A 17,520-nucleotide genomic window follows, 5' to 3' on the forward strand; every position below is an offset into this window, starting at 1 on the left:
TATAATCCCAAGATTGATAAAATAAGTTTGGTATTCAATGATAACAGGTAGGTAGTGTTTAAGGAAATCAGTGGAAGCAGGTTTCAATGAAATATATGTTTCCTATGATAGTTATATTAATTTATTTGCAAAAAATATAATACTTACCAATTTACTGGTAAATTTTTTACAGTTTTCCATAATAATTTATTGAGAAAGGTCTATGTTGAACAGTGGCCAATATATTGAAATTATAGTGGTAAAGAAAGACAGATTTATTGTAAAACATTCAAATGATTAGAATAAAAAAAAAAGTAATAAATCGCTAAAAAAATATAAATTACAAATCTGTCAATTGATTTACTAACTAGTTTGTTATCAATATTTTCTATTATCGGAGAGTTTCAAATTAAATTCGCATTAAACGTTATAGCTTCTCATAATTGTAAATGTTCGTTAATTGTAAATAAAAGTCATAAAGTTCGATTCGTGCTCTTGTAAATGTTTATTTTTTGTAAATAATCTAAAAATGAATATTTAATTTTAATTAATTTATTAATTAACTAGCATTAACTGCTAACAGTTATCACAATCTGAACTGTCTATCTAAATAGATGTAGATTTAACGTTACAATAAATAGTTACTTTAGTAGTGATAAAATTAATATTGAATAGTAAATGAACAACTTATTCAATTCATTATTTACCAGAGGGAGACTTTGTACAAAAGTCGATTGCTTGGGTACCTCTGTCCCATTCGTGTTTCAACCGTGAAGCAGTTGTGTTTGCACGGCTGTGTTTCGCTTTGAAGGATGGGATATGGCGTGAATTTACTGGGTACAGAGGAATAACACCTGAGTCCTCAGGAATAGCAACGCATGGGTGGTATCATGGGCGAAACAGTATACTCTATTGTGTCCATGGTACTGCTCATGTCTATAGGCGACGGTTACCACTTTCCATCAGGTGGGCCGTCAGTTTGTTTGCCATTCTAAGTTGTATAAAAAAAAAAAGATGTTTGTTACTCTTTCACCCTAAAACTACTAAACGGATTTGAATGGCATCTGTTACAATGATATGTTATATATCGTTAATACATAGAATATTTTATATACGTACTGATTCCCCAGGCAAACCCGGGTTACAGCTAGTTACGTAATATGTACGCAATATAGCGTTGAAAAATATCTCCTATTTGTAGTCTTTTAAACTACTTCCCGTTACTTGAAGTTTACAATTAAAGGTTGTGCTCGAAAAAAAATCCGTCATTTTGAGCTAAAAATCAAACTACTAAACCGATTTTGATAAAATTTCTACGGAAGCAATCTGTTAGTATATTCTTCTAGACAAAAAAAGAATTTTCCAATTCAGTTTAGAACTGACGGAGTTATGACCTTCTTTTTGAAGTCACATGAAAAATAAGCTTAAAGGACTTGCTCGCCTTTTGTCCATCTCTTTTTATTCTAATAATTATGTATTTACAGGTTCGGTAAGTACAATTAAGTATATATCTATATTAGTATTAAAAATATTTGTTTGTTTTTAACGAACAAACCCAAAAACTACTCAGCTGATTTTAAAAATTCTTTCACCTGAAGAAAACTATTTTTTTTTTAATGGATGATAGAATGGTAACCCTATCTGCGCTAACGGTATACGCTGCCGGGGCACCAGTGAAGAATGATAGGTGAGAATGAAAGCAGGTCTATAGGTAGGTGTATATATATATATATATATATATATATATATATAAATATATAAAAATATATTTCTTTTATTTTATGCCCATTGACATGAACAGTAGCGCTTCGGATATACACAGATATACAAGATATGGTTTTATTTGTGTACCAAATTTCATTCTAACCAGATCAACCACTGAAAGTGTGATTGAACAAAAATTACGAAGTATCAACACACAAATTACCTTAAAAACGTTCATTTATATCAGAACTTCGTAAGGCTCAATTGGTTAACAGAAATATATTAATAGTTACATTGACTTGAAGATATAAATTTTCACAAGTTGAAGACATAAATGAAAATTTAAGGCTTATTTATACTTTTTTGAACTGTCCACTAAGTCTACATGTCGAAAATGTTCTAAACATTCAAATGTCTAAATTATTTTGGATTGCATCTCTGTATGCGTTTAAAATTACATTAATTAATTAATTAATTAATAATTAAACACTAACAAACAAATACCAAGATTTTGAAGTAGTTATTTTAAGGATAAGAAAATAAAGGGCTTTTTTTTATTTTTTATTTCATTTATGCGTTTAAAAACAGAATTTTCATCGCTCCTCCAATCAAACTGTTTATAATCACTCCTCTCCATCCAAAGGTTGCGTGGAAGAGATCGCTATTAGCGATAAGGTCGCCCATTGTTTTCTCATTGTGACTATTTCTTGTAATTGTTTATATTTATAATAAGTTTACTATTGTAATCTTTTGGAGGAAACAATAAAGATAAACCTAAAATTTTTTCTGTCAACATCAATAAATCTACCAGCAACCTTCTAACTGAAGCGAACCAAGTTATCTGTAAAATCATAGCTTGTGTTTATTATTGTTATTACAGTCTTTGTAAATTAATTATTTCCAATTATTTAATAAATAATATGACATAGTAGAGGTGGAAAGGGGTTGTTAGCAATGGAGTTTGACAGCCCCATTGCTAGCAATATGCCCTATCAGGTCGAGCTCCTCGCGGCTCTCCCTGGAAACTATCATGGTTAATTCCTGATGAATTCATTCATGATGGGCTAACTGGCCTGTTTTCATTCTCATCGATCACCCTTCACTGGTGCTCCGCCAGCGTATCCCGTTAGCGCAGGCGGGGTTACCATACCATTTTCACCCATCAAAAAAAAATACACCTGGGATTCAACACGATGGTTTCCAGGGGGACAAGGTGGAGGTCGACCTGACAGGACATATTGCTAGTAGTGGGGCTGGCAGTTCGCATTATTGACAATCCAATCCCCCCCCCCCTCTGCTTAATATTAGCTGAATATGGAACTTATAAATTAAATTAAATTCAAAGTAAATAAAGTATTCTATTCTATATATTATAATAGAAGGTAAGATAGAAGGAAGGAGAGGAAGAGGGAGACCGAGACATAGTTGCATCAGGCAGATCAAGGAAGCAGTTGGTGTCGTGTCGTATCAAGAGGTGAAGAGACTCGCTGAAAATCGTATTGAGTGGCGAGAGCTTCGCCGACAAGAGCGCAGCTCTTAAATAGGATATACATACATACATTCTATGGCGCTCCTCAAACATATCAACATATATTCGTCATGTCACAGATAAGAAAACGTTAATTACCAAACCATAAACCGCTGTTGCGACCACCGCCTTAAATCTGTCTCGCTGGGATCACTCGACGCAACATCTTAACTCCGGGGAACCTCGTTTTAATCATGATAATGACGTCATCCGTCGCCATTTACACACTTTCTGCACCACTGACACTCGCCCCATCGCGGTACATCACATTGTAAGTAAACCATTGCTGCTCTAATAGGCAATAATTTATTTGAGTGCTACAGAAAGCCAGCAATGTATAAGCGGTAAGTGATACTGTAGCTGGGGTCCGTGTGACAGACGAGCTGTCAGTCAAACCCTTGAATGCGAACGTTCATCGCTACAGGTAGAATGGATACACGGGCGGATATTACCCCCGAAAACGTTTCAACCGACTTTAAAAATAAGGAGAAAATGTATACATATTTTTTTTATGTTTGTCACCTCATAACTTCATAATTTGTGAACCGATTTGGAAAATTCTTTTTTTATCTGAAAGGATATGCTTACAGATTGGTCTCAGAGAAATTTTATCAAAATCGGCTCAGTTGTTTTGTTTTTAAATCAAAGTAACTGGGTTTCGCCACAATTGAAGTAGTTTTTTTTTTTGGAACACTATATTAATTTTTTTTTTTTTATATTTTGACTATTCACTTAATTTCTGTTCTAATATATAGTATGGGGTAAATTTTTAGTTTCCTGTACGACTAACTATTTTAAATTCACACTGCAAAAATAAATCCAGGGGGGAAAGGGACTGTTAGTAATGGAGACTGAGAATCCCATTGCTAGCAATACACCCAACCAGGTCGACCTCCTCGCGGTTCCCCCTGGAAACTATCACGGTTAATTCCTGATGAATTCATCATGATGGGCTAACTGGCCTGTTTTCATTCTCATCTATCACCCTTCACTGGTGCTCCGCCAGCGTATCCCGTTAGCGCAGGCGGGTTTACCATACCATTTTCACCCATAAAAAAAAAATACACTATTGAGACTTAAGGCGACGAAAAATGAAGTTAAAAGGTACTTACGTACCCAATTTTTATTGTTTTGTAAGGTAAATATAGAAAAAAAATAGTGACAATGTGAGGGTACCCGCAGAGATTTTTTTTTAATAGATAATAATAGAATGGTAACCTCGCTTATGCTATTGGTATACGCGGGCGGGGCACCAGTGAGAGATGATAGGTGAGAATGAGAAGGCAGGTCAGTTAGCCCGCCGTGATAAATTTGTCTGTACGTTTGTGCACGCTAATCTCAGAAACGGCTTGACCGATTTGAACGCGGTTTCCACTAATGCGTTACGCTTTACTCCACTTATCATTCAGTGTTTGTTTTATTTCAATCGGTTCATAAATAAAAAGGTTATATCAAGAGGGAGACTTTGTACAAAAGTCGATTGCTTGGGTACCACTGTCCCATTCATGTTTCTACCGTGAAGCAGTTGTTGAAAAAAAAAATACATATAAAATGCTGTAAAACAACCGATCAGTTGAATTAGCTGAAACTTTATGAAGGTATCAGGTACGTAATTATCATTTAAGTATATAATACAATAAAAGACCGGATTCGAGAAGAGTTCCAATGGGAATTATATACGGGAACTACATAATTAGGAGCGGGCAACGCCGCGGGAAACGGCTAGTTTAAAATAGGGTCAGTTATTATTTACTTACTACTTAATTACTTTTTTTATACAACTTAGCTTGCAAACAAGCTGACGGCCCACCTGATGGAAAGTGTTAGCCGTCGCGTATAGACGCGAGCAGTACCATGGACATAACAGAGTATACTGTTTGCCCATGATACCCCCCATGCGTTGCCATTCCTGAGGACTCAGGTCTTATTCCTCTGTACCCAGTAAATTCACTGCCATATTCCACCCTTCAAACCGAAACACAGCCATGCAAACACAACTGCTTCACGATAGAAATACAAATGGAACAGAGGTGTCCAAGCAAACGACTTTTGTACAGTCTCCTTCTGGTATACTTTTGTTAATGTTTTCATCGGTAAGCTTATTTATGAACTTAGAATGGCAAATAAAGTGGCAGTCCATTTAACAGTCAATGGTAGCCGTTGCTTATAGACAGAAACAGTACTATGGGCATCATAGTATATACTGTGACTCCCATGATATCCTTAAAGTGTGGCCAAGGCTTTATAGCTTCATACCCTGTAATAAATAGTTTAATAGGATTAAAAATTTTCAAATAATATTTATATATTTTTTTATCAAAATTATTTTTTGCCACAATATGTATTTCTGTTATTAAGAAATACAATAGTGCGGTACTGGTATGGGCCAAGTCGTTTATGTCGCCGTGTGTTTCCAAGCCCCGAGCGGCCCATCCCCCCATTTTGAACAAGACAAACGTCCCCAAATCCTCGGGGGCGCCGACGCTGTCTGTCATTGTACATCTAATAATGGGGACTAATTAAAATGACGTTTTGTTTTATTTCATCAAATTAATGAATACCGCAACCCCCCACCGGCCGGGCGTGGGGAGGGGGCGGCACATTTCCCAGGATTTATGTAAAGGGCCCATAGTAGCGAGATGGATAGTGTGATTTATAGGCTGTTTATCATCTTTTTATGGCAAACGTCGAAATAATTCCTTGTTGTTTTTGTTTAATTATAGTTTGTTGTGTTTTCGGGTCGTAAATTCATTTATTAATTTACGACTCGACTGTGTGTCCGATGCCGTTTTGTTTTGTGAAGCGCAACTTTTATAACGTGTAATTAATGTTTTAAAAGTCAGGGGGGATGGATTATTGCCCCTTTTAATTGCTTTTTCTAAATCTACAGTTGCATTTGTACGTTGATGTAATTTTATGTCTGGATAGGTGGACTTGGCAATATTAAACTTTCATATTGCTGACTTTTATGGTTATTTTAACTAGAGTTAATGTTTGCTACATTTAATGACAACAAAGTTATATATATATGAAATTAAATAAATAAATAATTTAAATGTATATAACGCCATCTAGTTATAAACTAAGCATAGCTTGTACTATGGGTAGGCAGGAATTCCTCAGGAATGGCAACGCATGGGGAGCGAAACAGTATACTCTGTTATGTCTATGGTACAGCTCATGTCTCTAGGCGACGGTTACCACTTTCCATCAGGTGGGCCGTCAGCTTGTTTGCCATTCTAAGTTGTAGAAAAATAAAAAAAGGTACTGACAACTTATAAATCTATTTCAATAATTTTTTTTCTGTACACTCATACACTATGCCTATATCTAAAACAATTTGTATTGGTATGGGAGTTTTATATATGCAGCATAGGTTTTTATATTGTGTGTCGATCTCGCAACATTTGCATGAAATTTTTTTTGTAAGTATATGTGACTTTTTTAATAACACAGGGGGCAAACTAGCATACGGCTCACCTGATGGCAAGTGACCACCGCCACCCATGATCACACACAACACCAACACATACTCGTAATTATTTATTAATCAAGATTTATATATATTATTAATTATGCAACATGGATATTTAAATGAAAAAAGAAACTGGCAAAAACAAGGTGTAAACAAAAAAAAAAAAAATTAGCCGAATTGAAAAATTTTTCTTTTTCGAAATCGATTAAAAATCACGATAATAAATAACGAGAAAAAATTAATAAATATTGTAAAATGGTCAATATGATTTTAATTCGAAACTCTTCGCTGTTGGGTAACACTGAACAAATTAAATATCTCCAATTTACGGGGGTAGGTTCGTCGCCTGCTACGTGGTATTCTAACATGCTCGACTAAATATGGGCATATCGAAACGACTACAGTAGACAAACACCTCTGACTACCTCTTTACAGAGGGAAGAAAGGGATATTTTTTTTTAATGGATGATAATGGAATGGTAGCCTCACCCGCGTTATCGGTATATACCGGCGGGGCACCAGTGAAGGATGATAGATGAGGATGAAGCAGGTCAGTCAAAATCGGACCAGATTTGACAAATTTATCACGTAAAAAAAAGTACGTTCTAAGAGCCCACACTTCAGAAGTCCCTTAAAAATGACCATCGACACTTAAAGTGAGAAATTTAAATGCCACGAATAGAGCGGCAAACGTTCTACGGCGAAATAAAACAAAGGCGTCTGTTTTTTACGCAACTTAACCCCCCCGGCTGCGAGCCGCCGACTTGTCGAGACAAATGACGGGCCGCCGCTCAACATCAATCTACTTATTACGGCGACCTCAAAGTAAATCATTTATTGTACGATCTAAATCTAGCTATTTACTCAACGAGGGGGTCATGGGGAGCCATCAGTCAGCGCCGATAGTGGTCGCTTTTGTCGACTAATGTTGACGGCTCGGGATTGTTTTTCCGCGCCTTCAAGTGGCAGGGTTTAGTTTTGCATGAGCACGTCTTGAGGCTTGAACGTTTGAATTTACGTTTAAAAATATATATATTGTATTTTGAAGTTAGACATATAATAATTTAGGGAACCCGTTCTCTCTATTTGATACAGGTAGCGGGTATAGCTTTTGTGATGGACGCTGGACTTTTCTGTTTAGAGTAAAATGTATTTTTTTTAATGGAGGATAATGGAATGGTAACCCTGCCTGCAGGGGGGGAGGGATTGTTAGCAATGGAGTTTGACTGCCCCATTGCTAGCAACCTCCACGTGGTTCCCCCTAGAAACCATCGTGAACAATTCTCGTTGAATTCGTCACGATGGGCTAACTGGCCTGTTTCATCCTCGTCTATCACCCTTCACTGGTGGCTCTATCAGCGTATATCGATAACACAGGTGGGGTTACTATTTCATTATCACCTATAAAAAAAACCCTGCCTGCGCTAACGGGATACGCTGGCGGTGCACCAATGAAGAGTGATAGATGAGAATGAAAAGGCAGATCAGTTAGCCTATCGTGACGAATATATCTGGAATTCAGCACGACAGTTTCCAGGGGGAACCACGTGGAAGTCGACCTGACAGGGTATACTGCTAGCAATAGGACTAGTAGTCCACATTACTAATAATCTCTTCCCCCCGGTAGAATGTAGACAGACATAGAGAAAAGATATGGACAACCTGAGACTGCTGCTGAAGTGAGTGTCCCCTCACTTGCCCATCGACTGAGTAATCCCAGTCATCTTCTGGTCGTGCATTCGACGATTATTTCTGACTACAATCTGATAATGAGTGAAAATGGAATAGTAACCCCCGGGTATACGCTGGCGGGGCACCAACGAGGAATGATAGGTGGTGATAAAAACAGGTCAGTTGGCCAATCGTGATGAATTTACCAAGAATTAATCACGATTATTTCCAAGGGGAGTCACGTGAAGGCCGACCTGATAAAGTTTATTATAATTTATTAATTATTATTATTGACTCCATTGCTAGCAAAGGGGTCAATAAACTATAATAATAATTATATTATAATAAATAATAATCTGTAATATAATAATTATTAAATATCCCTTTCTTTTGACAGCCCCATTGCTAGCAATATGCCTTATTAGGTTCACTTCCACGTGGTTCCCATTGGAAACCATCTTGAACAATTCTTGTTGAATTCGTCACGATTATATTTTTTTTTAAATATGTAATGTTTTTTTTTAAATTATGAATATATATATGATAAGTATAATAATAAAAGTATCGTCAATTGTTCGATAATTCAAACTTAACTGATTTTTAACTGCCTTACGAAACAGCAAAGAGTCTGAATTCAATTGTGTCTTTCGTGAGTGAAAAAGATATCAAACGGAAGATATTTTAAACCTTTTTCAATATTTGTGAAATGATTTAAATTTTTTTTTTTTAAGTTAATAAAATTTTAATATTTGCGTTTTGATACTAGAGATTTTTTTTTTAATTTGTTATAAAGCACTTTTGATTGATTACGAATTTGATACGGCATGATAATATCCTTCTTAAAATATCACCAAAGTCTAACTACGATTGCAAATCCGCCTGTCATTAGGGGGAAAGGGATTGTTAGTAATGGAGACTGAGAATCCCATTGCTAACCAACCAGGTCGACCTCCTCGCGGTACTCCCTGGAAACTATCATGGTTAATTCCTGATGAATTCATCATGATGGGCTAACTGGCCTGTTTTCATTCTCATCTATCACCCTTCACTGGCGCTCCGCAAGCGTATACCATTAGCGCAGGCGGGGTTACCATTCCATTTTCATCCACCAAAAAAAACCATTATTGACCAATACGTCATTCTTTTTTAATTTTTAGGGAATTCATCCTTACATGCTAGCATAGCCATACCATTTTTACCCATAAAAAAAAACCCGTCTGTCAAGTGTGCCAACTATTGGCAACATTCCCCAATAGGGGGAGGCTTATGTCCAACAGTGGACAGTAAATGGCTGATATTTTTTTAAAACTGCGTTTTTTTCAGTGGAGCTCTTGGCACTGACTACGATTTTCAGCGAGTCTCTTCACCTTTTAATACGACACGACACCAACTCCTTCCTTGATCTATTCTTCTCTTCCTTGATCTTCTCTTGATCTGTTCATAAGTTCGTCGTATCGTATAAAGTGTCCCAACATTTTCTCCCTTCTCTCCTCAATAGTTCTTATAATTTGTCTCTTTTCCTTAACCCTAAGTCCCCTACTTATTGACCTCCTCATTACTAATTAGACCTTTCCAGCTAATTTTCTCCGTCCTCCTCCAGCACCATATTTCAAAGGCTCGTTTCTCTTTTACTTAAGCTAATATAATAATTAAAAAAATAATAATAAAATTGAAATTTCTGTCACAACGCGGAACGTATTTAATTAATATCTATTAATTTCCGCATTAACGTGATCTAATAATTGTAATGCACGCTCCGTATGTTTGTTCCACACTATTATTGTATAATTTATAGCTGCTGCCGCCACCCGGTACTCGTGAGGATGACGGTTATAAAATGGTGGAGGATTATTATGGCGAGAAGGTATTTTATGGGGTATTTGGGCATATGGTACGAAAGCCCTCATAGTGTAGTAACTACTTGGAAAGTGTGGGAAATATATAGCATATATATATATATATATATATATATATATATATATATATATATATATATATGTATAATATATCAGTCCTTAATTGTCCACTGCTGAACTTAGGCCTTTCTCTTGGGGGGTTTGCTATAGAGATAGAGATATAGAGGAATAACATCTGAGTCCTCAGGAATGGCAACGCATGGGTGGTATCATGGGCGAAACAATATACTCTGTTATGTCCATGGTACTGCTCATGTCTATAGGCGACGGTTACCACTTTCCATCAGGTGGGCCGTCAGCTTGTTTGCCATTCTAAGTTGTATAAAAAAAAATAACGAAATATATAATATATAATAAACACATTAAAGGAAATACAATCTCGTGTTAGGAAATAAAATTAAAAAGTTATCAAAAAAAAATATTGCTCACAAAAATCTACATTAGCACCCCTGTCTGTTTAACTGGCTGCTCACTATATTGAAACCGTCCGATCTCTCGTGTAACTTGGCGAAACAAATGCCGTCCACTCTGCGGCATCTGTCGGCGCTGATGGATGACGGGACATGTGTCCATTATCGCCTGCCCACTGCGCCGAGCGCGTGCATCGGGGACAAAAGGTTTTGGCGAATAAAAAAAAAAAAAATTCACTTAGACACGTCATTAATCAAATTACTGACGATTTTTTTTTTGTTGTGCAATAAATTGTTGAGTTTTGTGCACTATGCTTTGTAGTAAAATGCGAGATGGAAGATGATTTTGAGTTTAAATTATTATTTTTTTTTTTAATAAAAGTATGTCCTGACAATAACGCAGTAAAAAACATATTTATGATTATTTATTTATTGTGGGAATAGATTTTCTGGACGTGTCATATTTTATTTTATTGAAAGGAAGAAAGAAAGAAACATATTTATTTGGCGCATAGAAATAACAATTACAACTGAAATATAAACAATCTTAAAGAAAAAGTAAATACAAAAATAAACTTATACTTAATTAGAAATTATTAAATAAATGCATTCGTATGTAACGCAAAAAAAGCTGTTTTTTTGTGGAACAATGGGAGCGGTAGATGGCGCTACCGAGTATACATATAAATACATATAACTATTTATTACTATATTATATATACGCATTTAAATTTCAGCCTAAGATTTTTTACTAAAAGTCAACCCATACCTATGTATATACCACTAATTAATTCATTCATTCATTTCCGCCATTATCCGTCCACTGCTAGAAATAAACTTCTCCCATAGACTGCCATAAGGAACGATACTAAGCCACCTGCATCCACTGACTCCCAGCAACGCATTTCAGATCGTCACTCCATCTAGTGGGGGGTCATCCTACACTGCGTTTACCCACTAATAAATAGATTTAATTTAGAACATAATAAAAGACGAATCGAAACGAAAATATGGTTAAAAGAAATTAATCGTCTCCGTTCGTAATTTCTAAGCTTTTTCTGTTTTTTAAACTTACTCCTTTTCATTGCTAGCGTTGCGGAAATGAGGTACCGTGTTCGATTTTCAGTAAAGGTAATTTAAGAACTGAACTGTTCCAACGTGACTTTGCACAGTGCAATGAATTTTGTAAAGTAACAGTTGGTGCATTTTATACTACTGTAAAAGTATATTGATAATAAATAAAAAAATATATTTATGCAACTTAGAATGGCAAACAAGCTGACGGCCCACCTGATAAAAAGTGGTAACCGTCGCCTGTAGACATGAGCAGTACCATGGACATAACAGAGTATACTGTTTCGCTCATGACACCTCCCATGCGTTGCCATTCCTGAGGACTCAGGTGTTATTCCTCTGTACCCAGTAAATTCACACCATATCCCACCCTTCAAACCGAAACACAGCCATGCAAACACAACTGCTTCACTACTACACCCGGTAGGCGGATTGGCAACTGCAGTTAGGTTTTAGAGATGTTTTAAGAGGAACGCTGCTGTCCATCCGTCGCCCTCCCTTAGTCGCCTCTTACTACACCCACGAGAAAGAAAGTGGTGGCCTGTTCTATGCCGGGACCACACGGCCAGTAATAATAATAATTATGAAAGATTAATTATAAAATAGTAATATATTTATTCGGTCATATTGCTCGACGACAGTCCGACAATCTGGACAAACTAATGGTTGTAGGCAAGATAGAGGGAAAAAGACCACGCGGACGATCGCCTAATCGATGGTCGGACCAAGTAACCGCCGTTACGGGACTGTTAATTGCAGCTGCCCTGCGAGAAGCTGAAGACCGTGTAAAATGGAATAACATAATAAGAGAGGCAACAGACACCTTTCAAGGACACGACCTTCAGTAATGAAGAGGACGAAGAGAGAGAATATACTTATTATTAAATTTAACTGAAAATTTTAATAAATCACAAACATTCACTATACAATATTTAAACATTTTACATTGTGTAGGAATTGAATCCATGACTGTTAAAAGATAAGACGGTGTGCTGAATCATTACACCACTAGGGTGTCAGATATTGACTGCTTTAGATAAACAAACAATCAGCGAGATTTAGGGTTTTTTTTTAATGGACGACAATAGAATGGTAACCCAGACTGCGCTAACGGTATACGCTGGCGGAGCACCAGGGAAGGATGATAGGTGAGGATGAAAAGGCAGGTCAGTTAGCTCATCGTGACGAATACACCAGTTATTCAGCACGAAGGTTACCCAGGGGGGACCGCGTGGAGGTCGACCTGATAGAGGGTATATTGCTAGCAATGGGACTTATTAGACCACATTACTAGCAATCCCTTCTTTCGCGAGAATAGGGTTATGGAATAGAAAATTAAATTGGCCAAAAAATTCGACCCACCTTTTGTCCAGACTGGGTCCGGGCGCAGTGTGCTCACGTTTTGACGATGACGGATGACGGACGCACACTTCCGCAGGGTTGGGGGGGCCTCCAAGACCCGCGCTAGATATATTCCCGTCTATCAATCCCCGGCGACGTTGACGGGTTGCATGAAATAGCTTACGCGCTGTATGGATATATTGCGCGCAAAAATAAAAGGCACGTTACATTGGACTTGTATAATTATATCGTCCCGGCATGGTCCCGGCATAGAATGGACCACCCCTTCCTTTCTCATGGGTGTGGTCAGAGGCCACTATGGGTGTTTAATGGTCGAGAAATGGGTTGTAGCGTCCCTATTAAAAAAATCACCGAAGCTTAACTGCGATTGCCAATCCTCCTGCCAAGCGTGGCTACTGAAATGCCAGTCTATAGAAGAGTCCAGCGGTGGACAATTATCGGCTGATATCATCATCATCACTTCGGCCATTATTTGTCCACTGCTGGACATAACCCTTTCCCATAGACTGCCGTAAGAGCACTCCTGAACCACCTGCATCCACTGACTCCCTGCAATGCGTTTGAGGTCGTCACTCCATTTAGCGGGGGGTCGTGCTACACTGCGTTTGTCCATACGGGGTCGCCACTCAAGAACAATCAAGAAGAATGGTTGATATGATGATAGGATTAATGAAAGTGTACATAAATGAATAATTCGATCGACCATAACACAGTCGGCTAATGTCCAATAATATAGTACAAAGATAGATAGATAATTTATTTACATTACTTACAGCACACAAATTACAATACAAACATACACATAATACACAGTAAAAGAGATAAAAAAATGAAAAACAAAATAGCAAAATATATAAAAGAACAATTTTCTTTTTTTTCATGCGTGTGCCATAGTAACACAAAATGGTCACAACTCAGTTTATTGCTTTGCCCTAAAAAGAGCAAAACACTGATATTCTGTTGTGGCCAAAAGTGAGCCGCGAAATACCTTATTAAAAAATAATAATAGCAAAGAAATATAAATAAAATGCATTGTGTGTGTCCATTACATTCGCCTCCATTTGATATTTTATTCTAAATAAATAAAGAAATAAATTTAGGTCTGCAATTGTGTCTAAATCACTTATTTCTATTAAAACTCTGAACTACTGTATCGATTTTGATAAAATTTCTACGGGATCAATATGAAAGTATGTCTTTTCAAATAAAAAAACCTTTTTTTTTAATTCGGTTAAAAATTAGACACCTTCCAGGCAAGCGAAGCCGGGGTCGGTCGCTAGTAAATCAATAAAAGCGAATGGTAATCGTAAATAATACGTTTGATTGATACCCGTCCTTCACGGAACGTGTGCCACCCTCCGCCCGGCCACCTACCACCTACCACCCACACGTTTGTCAGCGGTGAGTGACGCATGAGTGACAGTCGACAGAACCATAATCATAACTAAAATAAATTATGTATTGAAGAGCTTTAGGACTCTAAGGACAATAAGTTATTATTATTATTATAAGGTGGCAAATAAGCATACGGCCCACCTGATGGTAAGCGGTCACGGATACGATATTTTTGCAGTATTTTTTTCCCTAATGGATGACAACGGTATGACGACTCCGCTTGCGCTGACGGTTTACCAGACGGAGACTTTGTACAAAAGTCGATTGCTTGGATACCTCTGTCCCATTCGTGTTTCTACCGTGAAGCAGTTTTGTTTGCATAGTTGTGTTTCGTTTGAAGGGTGGGATATGGCGTGAATTTACAGGGTACAGAGGAATAACATCTGAGTCCTCAGGAATGGCAACGTATGGGGGTATCATGGGCGAAACAGTCTACTCTGTTATATCCATGGTACTGCTCATGTTTATAGGCGATGGTTACCACTTTCTATCAGGTGGGCCGTCAACTTGTTTGCCATTCTAAGTTGTATAAAAAAAAAATACGCTAACGGGGCACCAGTGAAGGATGATAGATGAGGATGAAAAGGCAGGTCAGTTAGCACATCGTGATGAATATGCCTGGAATTCAGCACGATGGTTTCCAGGGGGGACCATGTGGACCAGGGATCGACCTGGTTGGGTATATTGCTAACAATAGGGCCCTTAGTCTCCTAACACTACTTTCCCCCCCTGTTACCCAGGACGACCTCCACGCGGTTCCTTCTTTAAACCATTTCGATTACTTCTTATAAATGCGTTACGATCGGCCATCTTGCCTGTTTCATCTGCACCTATCATCCCTCACCGGTTCCTTGCCAGTGAGTTGATTTCATTAAATTCTTATAAAAAAATACAGGAGAGAATGAATGAAGAAGATGCAGACAGAACAGTAAAAGAAGAAAACAGAATTTAACGGGAGAGATAGAGGGACTTGACTGAGGTTTAGAAGCTATCGAGCGTCACAGAAGAGCCTATACAGATGGAATATCGAATACAGGCATAATTATACATTTAGTAGGTCCGTATGTCACATAAATATAATTATATATATAATTTTATAAGTATATTAACGAGCATTCAACTCGTTTGCCGGAACACCACTTAATCGATTGAAAACTCACTTCCTCACGCGCGTGTCATAAGATTGTCAACCTTATTGCGATCACGATAAGAGTGGCCCGTTTAATTTGATATCGACCCCTGAAATATGAGTGGAACAGTCGCTACGAACAGTGATTGATGTGGAGTGACTGACGTGTGCACGAAAGCGGGTGTGCCCGTCATGCTGGCGGTGGTATCAGTTATAAGCGGTAGCGGGGCGCACGTTAATAATAAGAAATTTTATTCATTTATTTTATTTATTTATTAAATTGGGATAAGGGTAAGAAGATGATGATTTATTTATTAAATACATTAAATTTACAACGCGAGTACATTGGATCCCGCAATAGGCGAACCTGTATCGCGGGAGTCCATAAGAGATTACCAAAAGGTTCTTCAGAAAGGGGTAAAGAGGTTTCTTCAGGGTCGGCAACGCACGCGTAATACCTCCGGTATTGCAGGTGTTCATAGGCTACGGTAACCACTTACCATCAGGTGGGCAGTATGCTTGTTTGCCACTTCAGTGGTATAAAAGAAACCAAGACACGGGAATTTATATATATAAATTTGTGAGCCAGTTTTACGGAATCAACAAGTTAGAATGACAACGTTCTCTAATATGAAGTGCTTCATTGATTTATTGCCAGTCTTTACAAATATGTATGTATGTAAATATATTATAATGTACATATATTAATAAATAAATAAATACACTGGACAGTATTCGTATGAATGGCAATAGGTACAAACTCAGCTTTTGCAGGTCTGATGTGCGTTCAGCGCTTAGTTTCAGTTTGCACCTACAGTTAAAAAGGGTAATTTGTCCTGAACAACTTAAAGCTTAATGGTTGCATAAATTAACAATCATTTGACAATTAAAATATTTGTTTTTTTTTAAGTAGAGATAACTAACTAATCTGCAAATTGTTGACATTCATATTTTTATACAACAAGGCTAAAAAGTTGATGGCTTACTTGGCGAAAAGTGGTAACAGTCGTCTATAAACATAAACAACATTCTGTATGTTACAAACATATTGTGTGACTACTGGAACTGTTCATAAATTATGTTTTTTTATTTTTTATTTTTTTATTTAAAGCTGTAACTTTGGCTTGATTCATTATTACGTTTGAAGTATATATTTATAAATTAGAAATAATTATGATTGTAACTTTACAGCTTTCTATGTAGATAAATTTATTTTTTATTCATTTTCGAATTTATTTATTTATTTATTAACTAACATCACTAAAAGCTTTCTCTCTCAGTCAACCATAGGGAAGTGTCGGAATACTCAAATGCGATAACTTATGTTTAAATTAATAAAATACAATATTAAATTTAACATTTATAATTATGATTTGTTATTTTAAAATTCTAAATTCAAATATGGAAATTGTAAATTTTATATTTTTATTAAATGGAACGTGTCTAAGTCTTTCAATTGTACCACAATAATTTTATAGGGGTTTGTTCTAATGTAAAGTATAGAGTGACCTGTGTGGTTTGGGCTTCGATTCCCCGCCATTAGTTATGAAGTGTACACATGGAAAGGACGATATCAAATATAAATTAATGGACTTTTGTACAAAATGAATGACAGTCATTATTATTTTTTTGTTTACATTTAAGTAAGATTAAATATTTAAAAAAAGCTGGATAATGTCTATGTAATATTGCTTTATTTTTTTTTTCTCTATTCAAAACCGCCTACCTACATATTTCTCGGTTTGCCCAATGGTTGACTGGTAGAGAACACCGTCCGGTGTTAAGTCCGCCATATGTACATAGAATTTTACTGTGCATTAAAGTTTAAATAAATAAATAATACAAAGTTAATCATATTATATATTGGCCGTGTGGTC

This window comes from Galleria mellonella, unplaced genomic scaffold (genome assembly GCF_026898425.1).
Source record: "Galleria mellonella isolate WM207_F2 unplaced genomic scaffold, CSIRO_AGI_GalMel_v1 utg246, whole genome shotgun sequence".
In the NCBI taxonomy this organism is placed as follows: domain Eukaryota; kingdom Metazoa; phylum Arthropoda; class Insecta; order Lepidoptera; family Pyralidae; genus Galleria; species Galleria mellonella.